At 39.1% G+C, this 20381-nt stretch overlaps 1 protein-coding gene across 12 annotated transcripts in view; it reads right to left on the bottom strand.

Moving 5' to 3' along the window:
• NPAS3 (neuronal PAS domain protein 3) overlaps positions 1-20381 on the bottom strand; it is a gene marked incomplete at both ends in the record, with an annotated part of 860982 nt that overhangs the window by 785701 nt on the left and 54900 nt on the right. The gene's annotated exons all lie outside the window — the stretch shown is intronic.

Below are 20381 nucleotides of genomic sequence, written 5' to 3'. Positions count from 1 at the left end.
CTTGTAGTTATGGTTGTGCTGCCCTTTACAATTTGAAAAATCATTATCCTTTACAGAGAAAACAGAAGTTAAATAGGATTTAGTAGTGTTTCTTTCTCTTTAGTCATCTTTTTACATTATACCATCTGTTCCAAACAATGCAAATCGGCAAATATTTATGGAGCACCTAGAATGTGCAAGTATTTTTGATGAGAATGAAGGGAACACAACAATGAGACATTGTGCTTAAAAACCGGGCAACACATTCACAGAGACAGAAAGGGTCAAGTTAACACAAAAGAAAATTGAAAAGTAAGAGAACAAACAAGCTACCACCGGATGCCATAGGGGAGCAGCCAATTAAATGAGCTAGATCTCTTATTTCCCATCTTTTATGTTTCCAAACATAACTTTAAGTCTTTTCTCATAGTTCTATGGAAAACTTGTGTGTGATACATTGGGGGCAATCACTCTTTTCTCTGTTGGGGTCATCTATTATTGTCAGATTGTTATTATCAGAGCCTCCCCACCAATGACCCATCTTTACTCAATCACCCATTTATTGATTCATTCATTCGTGACACAAATATTACTGTGTCTACTAAATACCAGGCAGTCTTTTAAAGTCTTAAGTCATTGAATCATACCTATAATATTTTTAGATTATCCACTCCAGACCAATTACAAGGCCACTGGGGCCCTGAATTTAAGAAACTAAAATCTTTTTTTTTCCTTGGATTTTTAGAAATCTGCTTCCTAAAGTCTCAGGCTACAGTTCTAACTATGTACAGCCTTCACTTGACCAACAAATTCTCCCTTAATTTAGATTTCAATCAAGAGTGGCCAATTACTCCAGTGTTTCCTCAATTATTTGAGATTTTTTTTTAAGTTCATCATAAATTTTTCAGAATCTTGGCAGACCACTTGTAGAAATGAAACTCCCCAACATTTACTATGCCTACCTCATTAACAGTTTTACAATCTCAATAATTAAAGCATCATCCCTATTGTCCATTTCAAAAGGCGGCCAACAACTACTTCTAATTATTTAATCCACACCCAAATGCTTTCTACTCAAATATGTGTTTTGGTATTCAAAAATATTACTTAAATACTATTTTCATTATCAAAGTAATAGATGCTTACTGCTGAAGCATTTGAAAATATAGAAAAGAAGAACAACATAATTATTCAAAATCTTCCTGCCTGAAGGTAATTTCTTTAAAATTTTGGGGGCATTTCCTTCCTGAATATATGTAGATAAGTGTGTGAATATAAACATATGTGTCTATGTATGCAAATATATCCTGTGTGTGTATATATGTGTGTGTGCTATATGTTTTACCTATGTAATATACAGCATGTCAGTCTCTGCATGATTTTTTTAACCTGCTTCTTGCAAGGGAAAGCCCTTCCACTGCAGTCCTTCCATTGTTAGTCCTTCCCCTTAGTCCTTGAGCTAAGGCTTGCTTAGACCCCTTAAGCCATAATCAAGTTTTCTCCTTAAATCTACTTTATACCCAGCATAAACATATCTGGTCATATTCACCCCATCCCCATTATTATGCCCTGCTATGGTTTCTAGAGAACTTCCAGGGTCTTCATTCACCCTGCTTCTTCATTAGTTAAATTAAATTAAATCTACATTGTGCTCATTTTGTTCCATTTTCTTCTCTTTACTAGCTCCAAATTTCAATTGAAAGCCTTCTTGGCCCTAATAATAAGACCCCTGTCAAGCCCATTCTTCCCAGTCCTGAAAAGTGGAAAAACAGATGAAGATGCTACCTTATTTCAGGCATGTAAGTTCACATTCAGAATTCTGAAGATACCTTCTCAGCCCCTTCTAACCACCCCCCTTTATGCATTATGCATCCATCAGCCCTTAGGTTCAATGAGATTTAAAAACAGACCACCCATCAATTCTAATGTCCTCACTCCAGAAATGCGGTGTATTTCTCATTAAGCCATTTCAGGTCTACATCCAGCCCCCTTCCACTTCTCAAGAGAGACCACTGAAGCATCTGGAGTCCCTGTATGAGACTCCTCTGTAAACACTGATCATTGTCAAGCACAGAACGGAACAGTGGTTCCTCAGAAGGCTCAGCCTCATCCTCCAGGGGAATAGCTCACATCTGCTGCACAGCTCTGGGGTGGCAGAACTGCCTCTTCTCTTTCCATGTGGAATCAAGTTCCTACACTCACCAACATCTTGATGTTGGTTTAAAATTGCCCTCTGATGTTTTTTTCTTCTCTGAATATTTGTTCCATTGTTTGCTCTGATCAAAAAATAATCTAAGAATGAGTATTATCACTCAGATATCTAAAACATGCAAATCTCTCTATAGTCCAATAAGTTTATTTGCTAAAAGAACGAATATGATTTTTTACTTAACACACTAAGTTTTGACTACATGTCATTTGGTCATTTAGATACATAATAGATCACATTACAGAGACTACATTAATAATGATTTTCTTATCAGTATGTGATCATCATTTTAAGAGTAGTTCAGGGCTTCCCTGGTGGCGCAGTGGTTGAGAGTCTGCCTGCCGATGCAGGGGACACGGGTTTGTGCCCTGGTCCGGAAAGATCCCACATGCCGAGGAGCGGCTGGGCCCGTGAGCCATGGCCGCTGAGCCTGCGTGTCTGGAGCCTGTGCTCCTCAATGGGAGAGGCCACAACAGTGAGAGGCCCGCGTACCACAAAAAAAAAAAAAAAAAAAAAGATTAGTTCAAAAGAATGGTATATAACATTTGGTTACTATTTTGGTATTTGAGTAGTTTATTTTAAATTTAGGATATTAATTACAAACATATGAACTTAAACCGGAACAAAAAGCAAACATATATTTCTCCACAACTATTATTTCTATCTTTTTTTAGTATTAAAATCATGATGTTATGAAATATAGTCCTTAAATGACTAATCTACGCTGGAAACAAGCAGTACAATTTCCTCTGTCCCTTATCTGTGTCTCTGCCAAAAAAATGCATATTCACATCCTCCCAAAAATTACATGACACTGTATATTTTTAAATTATCCAAAAATTAACATTTTATCTCTTTGCCTATCGTAAACAAAATTATGGGGGTTATTTTTTTTTAATATTTGCTTTTTTGATTTGAGTAATGGTGTATTGGAAGTAAGCAGTAAGATCAACTCTACTGATCCTGCACTGAAGACATTTCAGATGATTTCTTTGCGTCTTCATTACTTGAATGTATGTAGAAAAGTGAAATGGTCTTATTTCATATTTTGGCTTATTTGTGACATCTCCATGTTATTACTAACGTGAAAAAAAGTGACAAAAATTCTGGAGCATACTTTGACAATACTTATCAAAATTTAAATGCATATTCTATTTCTTTAAATTTATCCCAAGCAAATTTAGTAACTGAACAAATACACACACAAATGCAAAAAGATATCCACAGAATTTTTATAAAAACAAAACACTACAATCAGTTTAAACACCCATTAATAAGGAACTGCTTACATGAAATATTATGCAATTAAATACTGTGCAACTATAGAGAGAGTTATATTATCTTGTGGAGATTTCCACAATATATTAATTTAAAAAGCCGATTATGGTCAATATGTGACAATAAAATACAATTTTAAAAAATATATACATATAGAGGGACTTCCCTGGTGGTCCAGTGGTAAAGAATCCACCTTCCAAAGCAGGGGACACGGGTCCGATCCCTGGTCGGGGAACTAAGATCCCACATGCCGCGGGACAACTTAAGTCCGCGTGCCACAAACTACAGAGCCCACATGTTCTGGACCCCGTGCGCCACAACTACAGAACCCACACGCCCTGGAGCCCACACGCCACAACTAGAGAAGAGAAAACCCACACGCCACAACTAGAGAGAAGCCTGGCGTCATGAGAGAGCCCACGCCCCGCAACGAAAGACCCCACATGCTGCAACTAAGACCCAAATACAATATATAGGCAGTTAGATTTCAACAAAGTTAAGAAGGTCTCGAACAAGTTCTCTCCCCTGGTTATGACCCACATCTTTAGGGCAAATAGAAAGGTTCATACTAACCCTGCTACGTCTCTTTCATCCAAAGTTTAGGATGAATCTAGTAGAACAAATCCTGAAGCAATTATCTAGACTGACTGATGATTAGATGATGACAGCAATGTTCTATTTATTGGACTCTAAAATTTTATTGAGTGTGTATTATTTGCCTGACACTGTTCCATGTATCCTCTCATTGTTTTATCTGCACAGTACAATTATAGCCCCGCTTTCTGATAAGGGAACTAAATCACAGGGTGAGTGTATTGAGTCTTAGAGATTGTGTTGTCCAGTGCCTTTACTTCAGGTTGGAGGAAAATGAGTCAGGGGGTACTTAAGTGTCAGAACCAGCAGTAGAATGGTTGTCCTCTGGGTCAGCTTGGCCTTGGGTGGTCCAGGGCTTTATAGTCAGGCAGCCAAAAACGTATTGGCTTTGGCACTCACCAGCTAAGTGTTCTTTGTGAAGTTATTTTACCTCTAAAAACCTTGATTCCTCACCTGTAGGATAGGGGGGAAAGAGTTGTACCATGGCCTTGGGCTTAGTGAGAATTGAAAAAGTTATGTGAAACAGTACCTTGCCTGGCATAAAACTCTTGGTCAAAAAAAAATGGGACCCTATTTTGTTATACTTGTTCATTTGTTTTATCTTTAGATTCCACATACAAGTGAAATCAGACTCACAGACACAGAGAACAAATGGGTGGTTGCCAGAGGGGAGGAAGATGAGGGGATGGGTGAAATAGGTCAAGGGGATTAAGAGGTACAAATTTCCAGTTATAAAATAAGTCACAGGGAGGGCTTCCCTGGTGGCACAGTGGTTGAGAGTCCGCCTGCCGATGCAGGGGACACAGGTTCATGCCCTGGTCCTGGAAGATCCCACATGCGGCAGAGCGGCTGGGCCCGTGAGCCATGGCCGCTGAGCCTGCGCGTCCGGAGCCTGTGCTCCGCAACGGGAGAGGCCGCAACAGTGAGAGGCCCGCATACCGCAAAAAATAAAAATAGAAAAAAATAAGTCACAGGGATATAATGTACACATAGGGAATATAGTCAATAGTATTATAATAACTTTGTATGGTGACAGATGGTGACGTGACTTACCGTGGCGAACATTTCATGATGTATAAAAATATTGAATCACTGTGTTGTATACCTGAAACTAATATAATATTCTAAGTCAATTATACTTCAGCTAAAAAGGTGACCCTAGTATTATACTGGTTATACTATAAATCCTACTACTGATGCTTCCATTACCAGCAGCCGCAGCGGGTCATTACTGCCACCATCATCATCGTTGCTACACCATGCTCCTCTTCAGAACAGACGCCTAAACTTGCTCTCTGACTCACCATAGTTGCCCACAAGCTCCCTCCTTCTTAAAATCTGCCTTTTCATCTCCCCTATCTATCCAAACTTTACTTTGAGACCCAAAACAAGACGCAACTATCTTAAGAAGCTGACACTCAACAGTTCCAGCCCACGTTGGTCCCCTCATCTGCTGTATATATTCCTGGATTCTCAAGATGGCATTTTAAAATACAATATCTTTTGATGTTATCTAATTTCTCCTTATTCCCCAATGAGATGGTTTTCAGAAAAGAGGCTATTCACATTTTTTATAGACTTTTCCAAAACAGTGAGGAGTTCATAGTAGCTCTGCAACAAGTACCTGCAAAAATACAGTCTCCTCTCAGCCATAAACAAGCATGTTTTTGCTTTACATCATCCATCTTACATCTAGACTCACATACTACATTAGTTTTGGGGCTGTGCTAAATTGAGGTATACTGGCATCAAATCCACACAGATTTCACTTGAGAAGGTAGCATGTTACAAAATAAGTTTCCCTGTCAAAGTGTGACACTAGCACAGGTGTAAATTCCTAAGGCCAGATGAGCATGACATTGACATACAGCTCATAAATTGCTGACCACTGTGGTCAGTCTACTACCTTTGCAAAGTTACTGAGTTTCTCAAACTTCCTAATGTTCAAAGTATTTCTGCAGACCAAAGCCTACGCAATAAATAAATCACATGCCCTTTTCATTGGAAGTAGATTCTTACCTAATTCTTACATTCATTTCCTATAGAATCCTCAAAATTATAAAGACTATAAATTTCTTGTACTATAAATTCATGTACTATAATTTTAAACTTAAACATTAAAAGTCCTCATTTCTTATACTGTTTCAGAACAAAAATGTCTGTCTAGCAGTTTTGTGCATGTCATTCTCTAATGTCTTTTTAAAATGTGTGGTTTCACATTCTCTTTGACTAACACCCCTAAACTCAGTCCCTCCCCAGAGGTAATCACTGCTGTCAGGTTGGTATGCATTCCCCTAGAGCTTTTTTCCATAAATTTACAGTCATCTGTATCCACAGAGAATATGCAGTAGTCTTTTGTGACTTGTTCACTTGGCATAAATGGTGTCATACTGTATACATCTATAACTCTCTTTTTTATCCATCAAAATAATGGTGTTGGAGAGAAATTTCCTTGTCAGTTAAAATACTTGTATTCATTCTTTTTAACTGTGCAGATTTCCACAGTTTACTTAACCAGTTCTTTATCAATGAACATTGAGGTTGTTTCCCTTCATTGTTATTACAAATAATGTTGCAGTGATTACCCTTGCTAGTGCTCCTCTATTGTTCTCTATGCTATCTTATTAGAAATCATTTTAATTAAGCATGCATCCTAATCATATATAATCCCTCAATAAATGATATGATAAAGATTTTTTTCTTTAAATAAATTTAAAATATAGCTTTCATCTATGTGAACATTAAATTGAGACCTATCATCACAAAAGGACAGGAGTTGGCAAACTATGGCCCACAGTGCCTGCTTTTATCCCATCCACTGCCTGTCTTGAAAATAAAGTTGTTTTTTGTTTTTTTTTTTTGCGGTACGCGGGCCTCTCACTGTTGTGGCCTCTCCCGTTGTGGAGCACAGGCTTTGGACGCGCAGGCTCAGCGGCCATGGCTCATGGGCCCAGCCGCTCCGCGGCATGTGGGATCCTCTCCGACCGGGGCACGAACCCGCGTCCTCTGCCTCGGCAGGCGGACTCTCAACAACTGCGCCACCAGAGAAGCCCGAAAATAAAGTTTTAATGGAACACAGCCATGCTCGTTCTTTACACACTGTCTAAGACTGCTCTTGCACTCCAACAGCAGAGCTAAGTAGTTGTGACAAAGACCATATGGCCCACAAAGCCAGAAATATTTACTATCAGTCCCTTTACCAAAAAACTTTGGTGAATATGAAATAGTCTTTCTCTGGCAAGCTTCTTCTATTTCTACAAAGTGCAAGTTAAAGGATCAGTATCTTTATGTTTTAATCATAAGACATTTGTAGTGGCATTTGCTACTAAAAAGCAAAGAGAAAGTCCATATCTGCTGAACACAATGATATCACTTTTGGTTGAAATCCAAAATTGAAAATATGCAATATAAAGCCATAACTTCTTCAAGTCCTTCATAACTTTTGAAGACATTGAGTGAATTAATTAAATTAGGGAGTCCACTTAAAAACAGCAGGTTGTCCTTAAGCCTTACTGGTGATTTAGGTTGCTATTTTGAAGCAAAATACAAAATTTTTAGGTGATTTACCTACTACAGCCTAGTAGTATTTACTTATATTTGAAACAAGGAACAAGATCATGGAGTGAGGCAACTAGTGATTTAAGCCAAGTGACCCCTGCACCCTTTGGCATCTTGGGTGGTTGCACTAGGTGATATCTAAGATCTGTCCCAGCTCACACATTCTCTGGCACCTACTATTCACACTTAGAAGGAGGAACTTATAACAGGAACTTCATTTATTTAAATTAATACTTAAAATTATCACAATGTTCACTGACATGCTCTATTATTTTATGTTGTTGCTGTCTGTAAAATTTAGGTTTAAGTTGGAAAATAGGTCTTAACGGATTAAAAAAAAGGTACAATTTGAATTTATTTACTCTATGCTCATGCACAATGAACTGGTATTTACAGAGTTAATTACTAATAGAACCTACCACTCATTTAAACAATATTATGAGGCCCAAAGCATGTACAAATAAATTTGCTTTTATTAGATATATAAATGTTTTCATTATTTTCAACTAAATTTTCAGGTCTTGCCACATTTGTAGAAAGAGGGAACCGTGCTTCCAACCCTTATCCTGTGTTGTAAATGTTAAAGGCTTTTTCAGCATTCCTCACTATGAAACTTTATAGAGACTATAAAAAGGGTCCCAACAATTCTACAAAGGACTGAATTCCCATGTGTTCTCCCATACAGAGAGAAAAAGAATGGAGAAATAAGTCTTATGGTTCTATTTGATCAAAAATAATAGTAATGATAATTACCTCTCAATTATTTGTAGATTGACATTTGGCAGACTTTTTAGAGACCGCTTTTGCTGACATGATTGCTTAGTCTCTTAAATGAGCACTGTGGTAACCCACGACTGCCCCTCCCCACAGCAACTACTTAACAACAACAACAAAAAAATCAGTGCATTCACACATTGGTGGTGCTGTTGTTGAATGGAAAGAATGGGGAAATAACTGCTTTCCCCACAGTCCTAGGCCCAGGGTGGGCCAAGGATCCAGTTTGCCCAGGACAACAAGGTTTATGTCAGGTTGTCCTAGTGTAATTATTAATAGCCCCCACTTTCCCCTCAAAATATCCCAGGTTGAACCATAAATTATGTGGTTGCCCTCTTTAGGCCCAGCCCTTCCCCTTCATTTGCCTCCTCTGGGGTCTCTTCTCCCCCTCTTCTTCGAGAGTCCTGATTAGGCAAGTGCTGAAGGAAGAAAGGGGAAACACAGGGTTGGAAAAAGCAATGTCCAGAGTCAGAGACAAGCAGGGCTCCTGAAATCCAGAGGGCAAAAGGAAGTAAGAGAAGTGGTAAATGACAGAGTCAGAGGTCAATGTCAATGGCTTCCTGCTTTCTGGTCAGTCAACCAGGTCACAGGGAGGGAACTGCATGCTTCCAAGGTTGGCTGTCTAGGCTGGAAGGTTAAGTGTCAGGGGCAGGGTTCCTGTGGGAAGACTGTGATCAGGGCCATAAGTCAGTAACATGAGGACAGGTCACAGGAGAAAATTGAAAGGACTTGTCCAAAGAACTGAAGTGACTGTGAAGATGCTTCAGGGCTATCATGGAAACTGATGTTTGAAAAAATGGGGGAAGCTCTATGAATCCTAAAGACCCAACAGCCAAGTAATGTCCAAGGAGCAGTTACTTTAACAATTTTGAGATGTCCACTGTCTTTAAAGCTAGGACAACTCCCTCCTTCAACTCTAGTCTGCTGATCCTCTTCTCTAGAGTAAAAGGTTCTATCTTGTGATACAGATGATTTCAGAGTGAGTTTCCTCTATAAGTTGGGAAACCTCATCTGGTGCAGGTTCCAACACTCTCAGGGGCTGGGGATCCAACTCACAAACCTATGTCTTATATAGATTGTCATAAGCTGAGCACTGGGAAGCTGAAGGACTGTGACACGACATGACTCATGCTCCTGAGAAACTGCACTAGGTGTCCTGAGTGATCACAGGATAATCATACTAAAAATTATTATTATAGCCATTGCTGTATAGCTAACACTTACTGAGTGCTATGTGTCAAGCTCTATTCTAAATGCTTCACTTTTATTAATTCACTTAATCTTCACACAACCCTAAGATTGATGGTATTGTTTCCATTTTACAGATTAGAAAACTGAGGTTAACTAATTTGCCCTAAGTCACACATTAATAGGTGGTATAACTGGGATTTGAATCAAGGTCATCAGGCTCCAGGCCCTTTCCACTCAATGACGTCACGATAGTAACTCTCTTATACTAAATTCTTCTGAAATTCTGAGGTGGGTGGGTCAACTTTAAGAGATCACAAAATCACATGCCATAGCCCAAAGTAATTCCAGTAAATCACATATACTATTCTTGAATTTTCTTCTTAAAAATTCAAAGTTAAGGGGAAATGTTTTGTATTTCCCCATATCCCTATGAAGCAAATCACAATCTTAAATCTTTCAACTGTTACAAAGCCTACCCTGCATAAATCTTACTTGGATTTCTTCTAAACCAAAATAACCCAGCAAAATATTCAGGAAAGAGAGCTCATGATGGTGTTATATTCCTTTCTGAAAGCTACATTTAGACATCTACCAGAGATCCCTTCATGGACACAGAAAAATCTTAAACTGTCTCTTATTTGATTGTGCTTGCCTAAGGCATTAAGTCCAATCCACCATGTCACACCTCAGTAACTCGACACAGACTAGAAAATTTTTACAGTCAGCTTCCCCAAGGGATTTGTTAAGTTTCACATGCATTTAGTTGTGCAGTTGGCCTGCTCAAATTGATAAACTTGTAGCTAAATTCTTTCTGCAGCAGTGGGCTGTTGGGCTTAGTTTTTTTCTTTTATCACCAAGAGAATAAATATTGCAAAAGAAGCTGTTACTATGTGTTAGTGTTACCCATCAGTTTTTAACATAACTGAGCTTACATTCCAATTTCTCAGTAACTGATAAGTATTTATTTTGTGGATGTGGTTAAAAGGTGAAAGGGATTTAAAAGGGCTAATACTAAAATATATTTATAGCAAAAAAAGAAAGGAAAGAAATTCTCATGTCTTAAATTGAGCAAAAAATGAAACAAATATTATGAATAAAATTATTATTTTTATTAGAATTCCCAAGTTGCTATGATACATGCCTATACAGGGGAATCCTTGCATCTATGCTCAATAAAGTCAATACCGGAATGCAAAATGGCTTGGCTTAACAAAAATATACTAAGGCTAGCTGGAACTCAAATTGTCAATTACTGACTTAGAAAAATATGGGGGGTTTCTCCCAGATTTTAATCCTCCTCTTACTGTGCTTCTCAATTCCTAGACTTGAGCATCAACTCACTTCATATCAACTTTTACCAGCATGTGATTTTCTATCACTCTTGACCAAGGCTTGCCCCACACCATCTTCTTCCTCACAGATGAATGCAGATGGGAAAAAGCCAGGGACAACTTCAGTAAAATTCACTCTCATGTCATACCTGGGACTCTGCTATTTTAGATGACATCAGTATGTGTTATAAACTCAGCAAGTTTACTTGTATTAATTTCGAAAGCCACCACATCAGTGCAGGGTCTATGTTTTTTATCTTCTATGTCCTCTAGGTCTATGTCATTTATCTTCAGTTCATTTACATATTCAACAAGTATGTGTTAAGTATTTACTATGGGCCAATTATTGTTCTATACCCCTGGAATAGATAGTGATCGTATCTGTCCTCATGGAGAGAAAAAAATGAACAAATAAATATACATGCCATGAAGAAAAGAAAAATAAGATGAGAAAATGGAGAGTGAAAAAAAAATATATATATATATTAGATAGGTTGATCAAGAAAGCCTTCATGATAAGGAGACATTAGAGCAGAAACCTAAAGGAGTTTAGTATGGGAATCATAACTTATCTAGGTAAAGAGGATTCCAGGCAAGTGCAAAGGCCCTGAGGTAGGAACCTGTGGACACAGTTGAATAAGCAAGAGAAAGGGTGGTAGAAAATGTCATCAAAGTATGAGCCAGGGAGCAAACCATACAGGGCCTACTGGGCCACACTAATGTGACTGGAAGATTTTGAGCAATAGAGTGACTTGTTCTGATTTTTATTTTGAAAGAATAATTCTTATTTCTCTGCAAGGAAGAAACTGTAGATAAGCAAAAGTGAAAACAGGGAATTAGGTATCCAATGGGGGAAAACAGTAGCTTGGCACAGGGCAGTAGTGACGATGGCAAGAAATAAATGGATTTGGGATGTATTTTGAAGGTAGAATCAGAGAGATGAACAGAATGTAGAGTACAGAATAGATGATTCAAGAATGAAGATGATGGACTGGATATAGGATATAAGAAAATGTTCAAAGATGACTCCAAGGATTCAGATGTAAGCAAACTAAATTCTTTACAAGTAATAAACTCATCTATAACTTTATAGTTCATTACTACTACACATTCCCTTTTTGACCAGCATTATACATAGTAACAATAAAAGGAGGACAGGGAGAAGGGAGAGGGAGAGGAGGAGGAAGAAGAGATGAAAACAAAATGATGAATGGATAAATTAATAGACAGATGGACAGATATATAACAAGCACAGTAAAATGTTCATTGTCAAATCTAAGTGACAGGTATGTAGATGCCTACTGTAAAAGTATTTTAACTATTCTGTATGCTTGAAATATTCACTAAAATGTTGAAAAATATACAGCATTTCCAAAATGTATTGACTACAGCATCTTTTTTCAATTGCTCCACCCCATGAAAATGCCTACCCCACATTACACAGAAAGCTTGAATGACTTGCACAAGATTACAAACCCCAGTGACAATAAAGTCAGGGCTAGATGATTGGTCTCCTAACTCTGCAGTCAGAGTTCTTTCAAACATATCATCCTGCCGATGTCTGTAGAACACCTATCTGCATCTGAAAGGCCTTTGCAACCTGAAACTAAACTCATATTAAATCAACATTATTACGTTCATTCAAATCATCACTCATTCCCAGTTTGTTACCATCAGTAGTATACTGCGGTCAAGTTTTGTGGGAGCCATTTCTCTCCTTTGCTTTCTGGGCATCAATAAGTCCTATCACTTACCTTTTTTTTTTTCTATCATTTACTTTTATGTCTTATGTTTCAAACCTAGAAAGCCTAGCAGGAATCTTCTATGGCTTCAGGCTTACACCTTCTCCGATCCTACAGGGAACAGGGCCCCTACACTGTTTCTATGAACAAACCAGGCTCTTTGTTTTAACTCCATCTTTAACATTTTGTATTTATCTCTTTTCAACTTGAGAGGATCCTACACACAACCATAAGAATCCTCTTCCCTGAGTAACTTTTGATTCCTATTTTCAGAAGCCAAAAATGGCTCCCAAATGCCTCTTGAATCAAATGAAAACCCCCATCCAAATGATTACCTTCACACCTAAGTGCCTTTATCTCCATTCAGTACATTTATTCAGCAAGTAGCTGTTGAGTAATTACTTTGTGCCTAGTTGTATATTAGGCCCTGTGGGAAATTATAAGATATATGACATCATCCCTGCCCTTATGGATCTGAACAATCAATGTGGAAAGACAAAATGTGCACACACTAAACATTTTTACAGCAAAACGAGGCTGTATATGATTAAGCACCCACAGGAGTGAGTGAAACAGGCAAGTCAAAAATTACTAGGATGTGTTTGTGCAAGGCTTCATGAGTTATACATAACATGAGCTGGGGCTTGCTCCAAAAGGCACAGAATAGCTCACTCTCCAGGGAAAGCTCTTGTCTCCAGGGTAAGAATTAGCATCCTCTAGATTCAGAGGCTAATATGCCCAGCCTGCCTGGAGTACAGCCTTCTTGTGCTCAGTGGTCAGCAATGAGGCTGGAAAGGAGGTAGAGGAAGGATAACAGTGATTCCTAAGTATAACTTAGGAATTTGGAATTCATCTTCACACACACAGGAGGCAAAAGGATTACTAAGAAGGATATAACAAGATGAAAGTGATTATTTATGTAGCAGCAATATTCAGGGTGGAACACTAGGTAGGAAATTATTATACCAGTGCAACTGTTAGGACATGAGGTCACTGCCAAGAGTGTACGGAAGATGGAAAAAGAAAAAAAAAAGAATACACTGAGCAGGCGTTCTGAAGGAACACTGTTAAATACATAAAGAAGAGAAAGGTTAACAGTGACTCTGAGGTATCATGCTAAAGCAATAAAAGAATGAAGAACTGTTGATTAAAAAATAATGAATAATGAAGCTAGGAAAGGAAGGACTGGCGGGTTTGAGGTGATGGCAGGGCCTCTAAGCTCAACAGGCAAATTGGAAAGAACAAAGTAAACTTCAGGTGAAAAATAAGGACATGATCTAGATTCAGAGGATACTAGCATAAAAACGATAGAGAGACCACTATGTATCTCCCCAGATTCACGCCTTTTTCTTCCTGGGCACCCAGCTAGATTATCCTTCCTAGCCTGTTGCATAGAGGTACGGCCACATGGCTGAGTGCTGGCCAGTGGGGTGTGTGCAGGGCTACTGCCAAGCTGGGCCCACATATACGTCCCACCGGCTCTCCTCCATTTCCCATCCCCTTCACCAACTGAATGAAATACTCTCAAACCCTAGAAGACTCCTTGAACTTAAAATTTAGCTGGAAGGAGCCGGGAACCCTGAATAACTGCGCAGAATAGAGACCCCCCCACACACACAGATTCCCGTTGGATCTGATGTAAGAAATAGCCTTTAAGTCACTGATATTTTGGATTCTTTGTTACAGCAGTGAGCCTACTGTAAGGTTTTCCAAACTAAATCTCTATCCTACAAAACCCCCGATGTTCAAGCAAACCTTATTGCCATCTACAAAGAACCTGCCCGCTCCCTCTGTTTTCATTCATTTTATTCATTTTCATTCATACTTCCTAGAATGATTTCCCCCACACTAATCCTTGTCCTTCCTGTCCTTAGTATTTTTGCCTAAGTTTTACGTCCTGTACTAAAACAATTCCTGACTTAACCCCAGCTGACAATAGTCGCTGCAATCATTTCCCCAGCCCCACAGCACTTGTGCAAATATCTCTATCCATCTGTAACTGGTTATAACTATGTTTTTATGTTTATTTTATCTGCTATCATGTATCCCCATTTATATTTGTTCCATTAGATTATAAACTCAATATGAACAAAGATTGCGTTTCCTGTTCCCTTTGTAATTTCCTACATGCCTCATATATTGCCCTACACTGTCAGTGCTTCATAAACTCAACTAATTGAAGTTTGAACTTCTACTCGTGTACTTGCACCAGACGCATTAACAACTCACAAAATCTGCATCAATAACATAAACATACACAGTCTTGCAGTGGCACCCTCGTTTATCCAGCATCACTGGGGAAGAAGCTGGCCCACGGAGTTAATCTTAGCAATCAAATATAATGCAGCATGGAGGAAAACAGAGGCTGGACAACACAGCACATCTACCTGGCATCTGAGCCTGAAATGCTCTCTAGTAAATCTCATTTTGGCAATGGTCATTAAAATAGGTCACTACAAGACATTTGGTAGCAAACAAGTTCAAATTGATCCAAATTGGTTTACACCTGTCTGATCTGGCAACAACTGGTAAAAATATTTTAAGTTAGAGGCTGTTGACACTCTCCAGGCCCCATGAGACCCTGCTGCCACCAACTCATTCTTTAAGATTCAACTGTATAACATGGCACCTGTGCCACCTCCTCTGTTCCCCTAGCAGAGTGAGGGGCTCCCTCCTTTGTGATACTAGGTCATTTTGTATAAATGTCAATTGTACACAAGGTAGTGACTGTGGGCTTTCCTATCTACTTCACCCGAACCCACTGCAAACACCTTAGGACAAGGACTAAATCTGTTCAAAGCCCCAGAGCCAGTGTAGCATTTGTAGCACACTAAGTTACATTATTCAGGGTATTTTTTTTATCACAAGCAAGAGAAACCCAACCTAAACAAGTATAAGGGGAGGAAAAAAAGGAACCAAGTAACAGTAAAGATAATTGGGCCTAGGAAAATACATGATTAACAGATTTTTCCCCAAATATGCAATTTTTAGATCATCTTTACCAAAAGTAAGAAACTTAAGTTTAAGTTGTTTATTATCCAAAATATCAAAGGAAATAATTTTTAAAATGTACCTGTAATAGGTGAGTGAGATTACAAGGTACACACTTCCAATTACAAAATAAATGAGTCACAGGTATGATATGTACAGTGTGGGGAATATAGTCAATAATTATGTAATATCTTTGTATGGTGACAGATAGTAACTAGGCTTATTGTGGTGATCATTTTGAAATATATAGAAATATTGAATCACTATGTTAAATACCCAGAGCTAACAGAGTGTTGTGTGTCAATTATACTTCAAAAACAAACTCATAGAAAATGAGATCATATTTGTGGTTACTAGAAGTGGGGTGTGGAGGGAGGAGGCAGTGGATGAAGACAGTCAAAAGATACAAACTTCAGGCTTCCCTGGTGGCACAGTGGTTGAGAGTCCGCCTGCCGATGCAGGGGACACGGGTTCGTGCCCCGGTCCAGGAAGATCCCACATGCCGCGGAGCGGCTGGGCCCGTGAGCCATGGCCGCTGAGCTGCGCATCCAGAGCCTGTGCTCCGCAGCGGGAGAGGCCACAACAGTGAGAGGCCCACGTACCACAAAAAAAAAAAAAAAAAGGTACAAACTTCCAGTTACAAGATAAATAAGTACTAGATATATAACACAGAATATGATAAATATAATTAACATAACTACTGTATGTTATATATGAAAGTTGTTAAGAGTAAATGCTAAGAGTTCTCATTACAAGGAAAAAATTTTTTTTCTATTTCTTTAATGTTGGATATATATGAGAGGATGGGTGTCCACTAAATGTATTGTGATAATTATTTCATGATGTATGTAAGTTAAATCATTATTCTGTACATCTTAAACTTATAGAGTGCTGTATGTCAATTATATCTCAATAAAACTGGAAGAAAAACACATTTATTAAAATAAAGTAAAAAATATATATACTTGTAATTATTAGAAATAAAAACATGCCAGGATGGAGACATACACTGGATAACCATTTACAAAATGCAAATGTGTTTGACAGAAGTAAAATATTTATAATAAGCCTCATCTAATTCCTCACGGTACTCCTATTATAAATCAAGGGATAGAAAAGAAGTTCAACTGGATTTTTTTTTTTACCACAGTCAATAACTGAAATTAAAGAAGCAAAAATTACTCTTTAAAAATAAGACTTAAGGCTTCCCTGGTGGCACAGTGGTTGAGAGTCCGCCTGCCGATGCAGGGGACATGGGTTCGTGCCCCGGTCCGGGAAGATACCACATGCCACGGAGCGGCTAAGCCCGTGAGCCACGGCCGCTGAGCCTGTGCGTCCGGAGCCTGTGCTCCGCAACGGGAGAGGCCACAACAGTGAGAGGCCTGCGTACCGCAATAAAAATAAAAAAATAAATAAGACTTAAAAGCCAACTTTGAGTACCCACTGTGGTCCTCACACTGTATGGGGCACAATGGGTACAAATATAAATCATATGAAGTGCCAGCCCTGAAGGAGCGTACAGTCTAACGAAGGAAAGAGAGAAGGACACCGCTATCCTCGACGCAGCATGACACAGGCTGTTTTCAGGGCCTAGGAAAACAAGGAAGGGGAAGGAGAATAGCTATCTCCTGGGTAAGTCACTTGAGAAGGGGATATTTTACAGAGAAGCTGGAATTTCTGCTCTTCCTCAAAGGATGCAGCTGGGCTTTACCAAGAAAGGAGACAGAGGAAACAGCATAAACCAAAGCAGAGAATGGTGAAAAAATACTAAGTGTTTAGGAAAAAGCAACCCTTCCCATGTGGGAAGGAGAGAGACTTGGAGGAAGGAATAGCAGGACAGGAATGGGAAATTTAGGTGGCAGCCAGGTTGTGTAGGGTCATATAGAGAAAGCTGGAGATCCTAGAGCTTCATTCTGTACACAAGGGGGAGCCAGTGAAAGTTTGCTGGGTTTTTTTAAGTTGAAGTAAAATGCACATAGTATAAAATTAATCATTTTACAGTGAACAATTCAATATCATTTAGTAAAAGAGGCATGTAAACACCACCCTTACTAGTTCAAAAATATTTTCATCATCCCAGTAGGGAAACCTATACCTATTAAGCTGTTGCTCCTTCCCCTACAGCCTGGCAACTATCAATCTGTGTTCTGTCTCCCTGGGTGTACCTCTTTACATAAGTGTAATCATACAGTATGTGAGGTTTTGTGTCTGGCTTTTTTCACTTAGTCCAACATTTTTGAGGTTCGTCCACTTTGGTACATGTATCCCTACTTCATTCATTTTAATGACTGAGTAATATTCCATTTTATGTATACCAAATTTTCCAAAATTTCCTTATTCATTTATGCGTTGATGGGCATTTGGGTTGTTTCCACCTTTTGGCTACTGTGAATAGTGCTGCTATGAACATGCGTGTACTTGGAAATGTCTGTGTACCTGTTTTCAAACCTTTCAGGTAGATACTTAGCAGTGGAATTGCTGGGTAACTTTGTGACGAACCACCAAAGTGTTTTCCATAGTGGCTGATACATTTTCATCAGTGAAAGTTTTTAAACAGGCTGTGACATGGAAATAACAAAGGCAGTTAAGAGGCTATTTAGTTATCCAGGTGAAAGATGGCAATATCTAAGCTAGAACCACAGTGATTATAGAAGGTAGAAATACCACGTAAGGAAGGGTCCATTGTGACTCCTGTTTCTAGCTTGAGTAACTAGATAGATGCTTCAACCAATAACTAGGTGGTTAACTGATCATTAACAGAAGAAGGAGAAAGCCCTCAGTGAAAGGGAAGAGTTAGAAGGGCTGATTTGGAGAAGCTGAGCATCCACCAAAAATGTCCAATGGATCATGAGGCGTTCCGGTCATAGGATGAGACTGAGTTTTACTGTACGTTTATCAGTGATTAACACAAAGAGGATAGCTGAAGGAGATACGCAGAACATGGAAGCTCTAGGAGAGATTTAGAACAAGAAGAGAAGAGGGCCAAGGAGAACAGTTTGGAAAATGCTCGCTTTTTTTTTTTTTTTTTTTTTTTTTTTTTGCAGTACGCGGGTCTCTCACTGTTGTGGCCTCTCCCGTTGCGGAGCACAGGCTCCGGAAACGTAGCCTCAGCGGCCATGGCTCACGGGCCCAGCCGCTCCACGGCATGTGGGATCCTCCCGGACCGGGGCACAAACCCGTGTCCCCTGCATCGGCAGGCGGACTCTCAACCACTGCGCCACCAGGGAAGCCCAATGCTCACATTTGAATGCAAGGGGACCTAAGACCATGAGTGTGAAAAGGAAGCAGAGGAAGAAAAGAAACTTGAACTGTGACTGAGATTACAAGAGCCAAAACTGAGATTTAAAAGTCCTTATGAGTATTTCCTCCAGAAAGATTGGTTCTTAATTCATGGTTGGTTTCTCCATAAGTAAGTACTCAGCAGGATTCCTCTTATTCAGAATCACCATATACTGACTGCCTTCTGTGTCTGCCATATTTGCACATAGCATCTTCTTTTACTTTACCAAAGCCTTGTATGGGTATTACTTCCAATTTGCAAATGATAACCTGAGGCTTAGAAGGGTTAAATAATTTTGCCCAAACCACACAACTAGTGTCTGAAACAGGGTTTGAACCTATACTCCTCGTACTGTGCTGAGCTGCCCCTTGCTTCAGTTTGCTATTAAAACAGTCATTTTTCTTTCCTATAACATTTTCCCAAGGGTTATTTGCTTCTTTAGTAAAACAATGATTGTTCCAAGCAGAGAACCTTGATTTGAGGAACTCAAAGTGTTTAGATACTTAAAACATAAATATTAGAATAACTATCAAATTTTTTTTAAAATTTAAGGTCCCAATAACAAAGAGTTATCTTGTAAACTTCATCAAAGATTAGTTTACTTTTATGTGAAATCATTGTTATCCATTTAAATTTAAATTTTTCATGGAGGAAAACTATTTTGTGCTCTAATTGTTAATTTGTAAGAGCTTAGTATATTTAGTTATTGTAGTTTTTTGGGGGGGGGGTTTTGTTTGTTTGTTTTGCGGTACGAGGGCCTCTCACTGTTGTGGCCTCTCCCGTTGCGGAGCACAGGCTCCGGACGCGCAGGCTCAGCAGCCATGGCTCACGGGCCCAGCCACTCCGCCGCATGTACGATCTTCCCGGCCCGGGGCATGAACCCGTGTCCCCTGCATCAGCAGGTGGACTCTCAACCACTGCGTCACCAGGAAAGCCCTAGTTATTGTGGTTTTGATGTACTACGTCTGTCTTTTGCTGAAGGAGAGATATGAGTAGTATTAACCACTCTTAACTCTTTGTTAACAGGATATTAATTTAATATCCTGCGAGTCAGCCTGCACGTATCTGTTTGAACAAAATATTGAAGTACGATGGCATCCTAACAGTATTTACATTTAAGCACAAATACAAGTACTTGCATATTTGTGGTATTCATAACATTGTATTTCAAACAAAATAATAACTATCCCAGTCCATCATCCATACCTCCTTCTCCTCCCTCCCCCAGAGAGCACCCAGCCTCTCTATCAGCTCTTAAGAACTCACTTGGAAAACTCAAAGGAGGCTATCTCTGAAAACTTGCTGGTTCCCTTTCCCTGGGGCAGAAGGTAATTAATTTGACTTAAAAATCTTCCTCTTCAAATTCCTTCTGGGATATGATAAGCTAAGATCCTGTTTATGTAAACAAAAGTGCTTAATTAAAAGCATATCTGATAATATCAGAAAGACTGGAA

This window comes from Hyperoodon ampullatus, assembly GCF_949752795.1.
Source record: "Hyperoodon ampullatus genome assembly, chromosome: 3".
In the NCBI taxonomy this organism is placed as follows: domain Eukaryota; kingdom Metazoa; phylum Chordata; class Mammalia; order Artiodactyla; family Ziphiidae; genus Hyperoodon; species Hyperoodon ampullatus.
The sequence above is the reverse complement of the archived record's forward strand: the minus strand, read 5'-3'. Positions and strand labels throughout refer to the sequence as shown.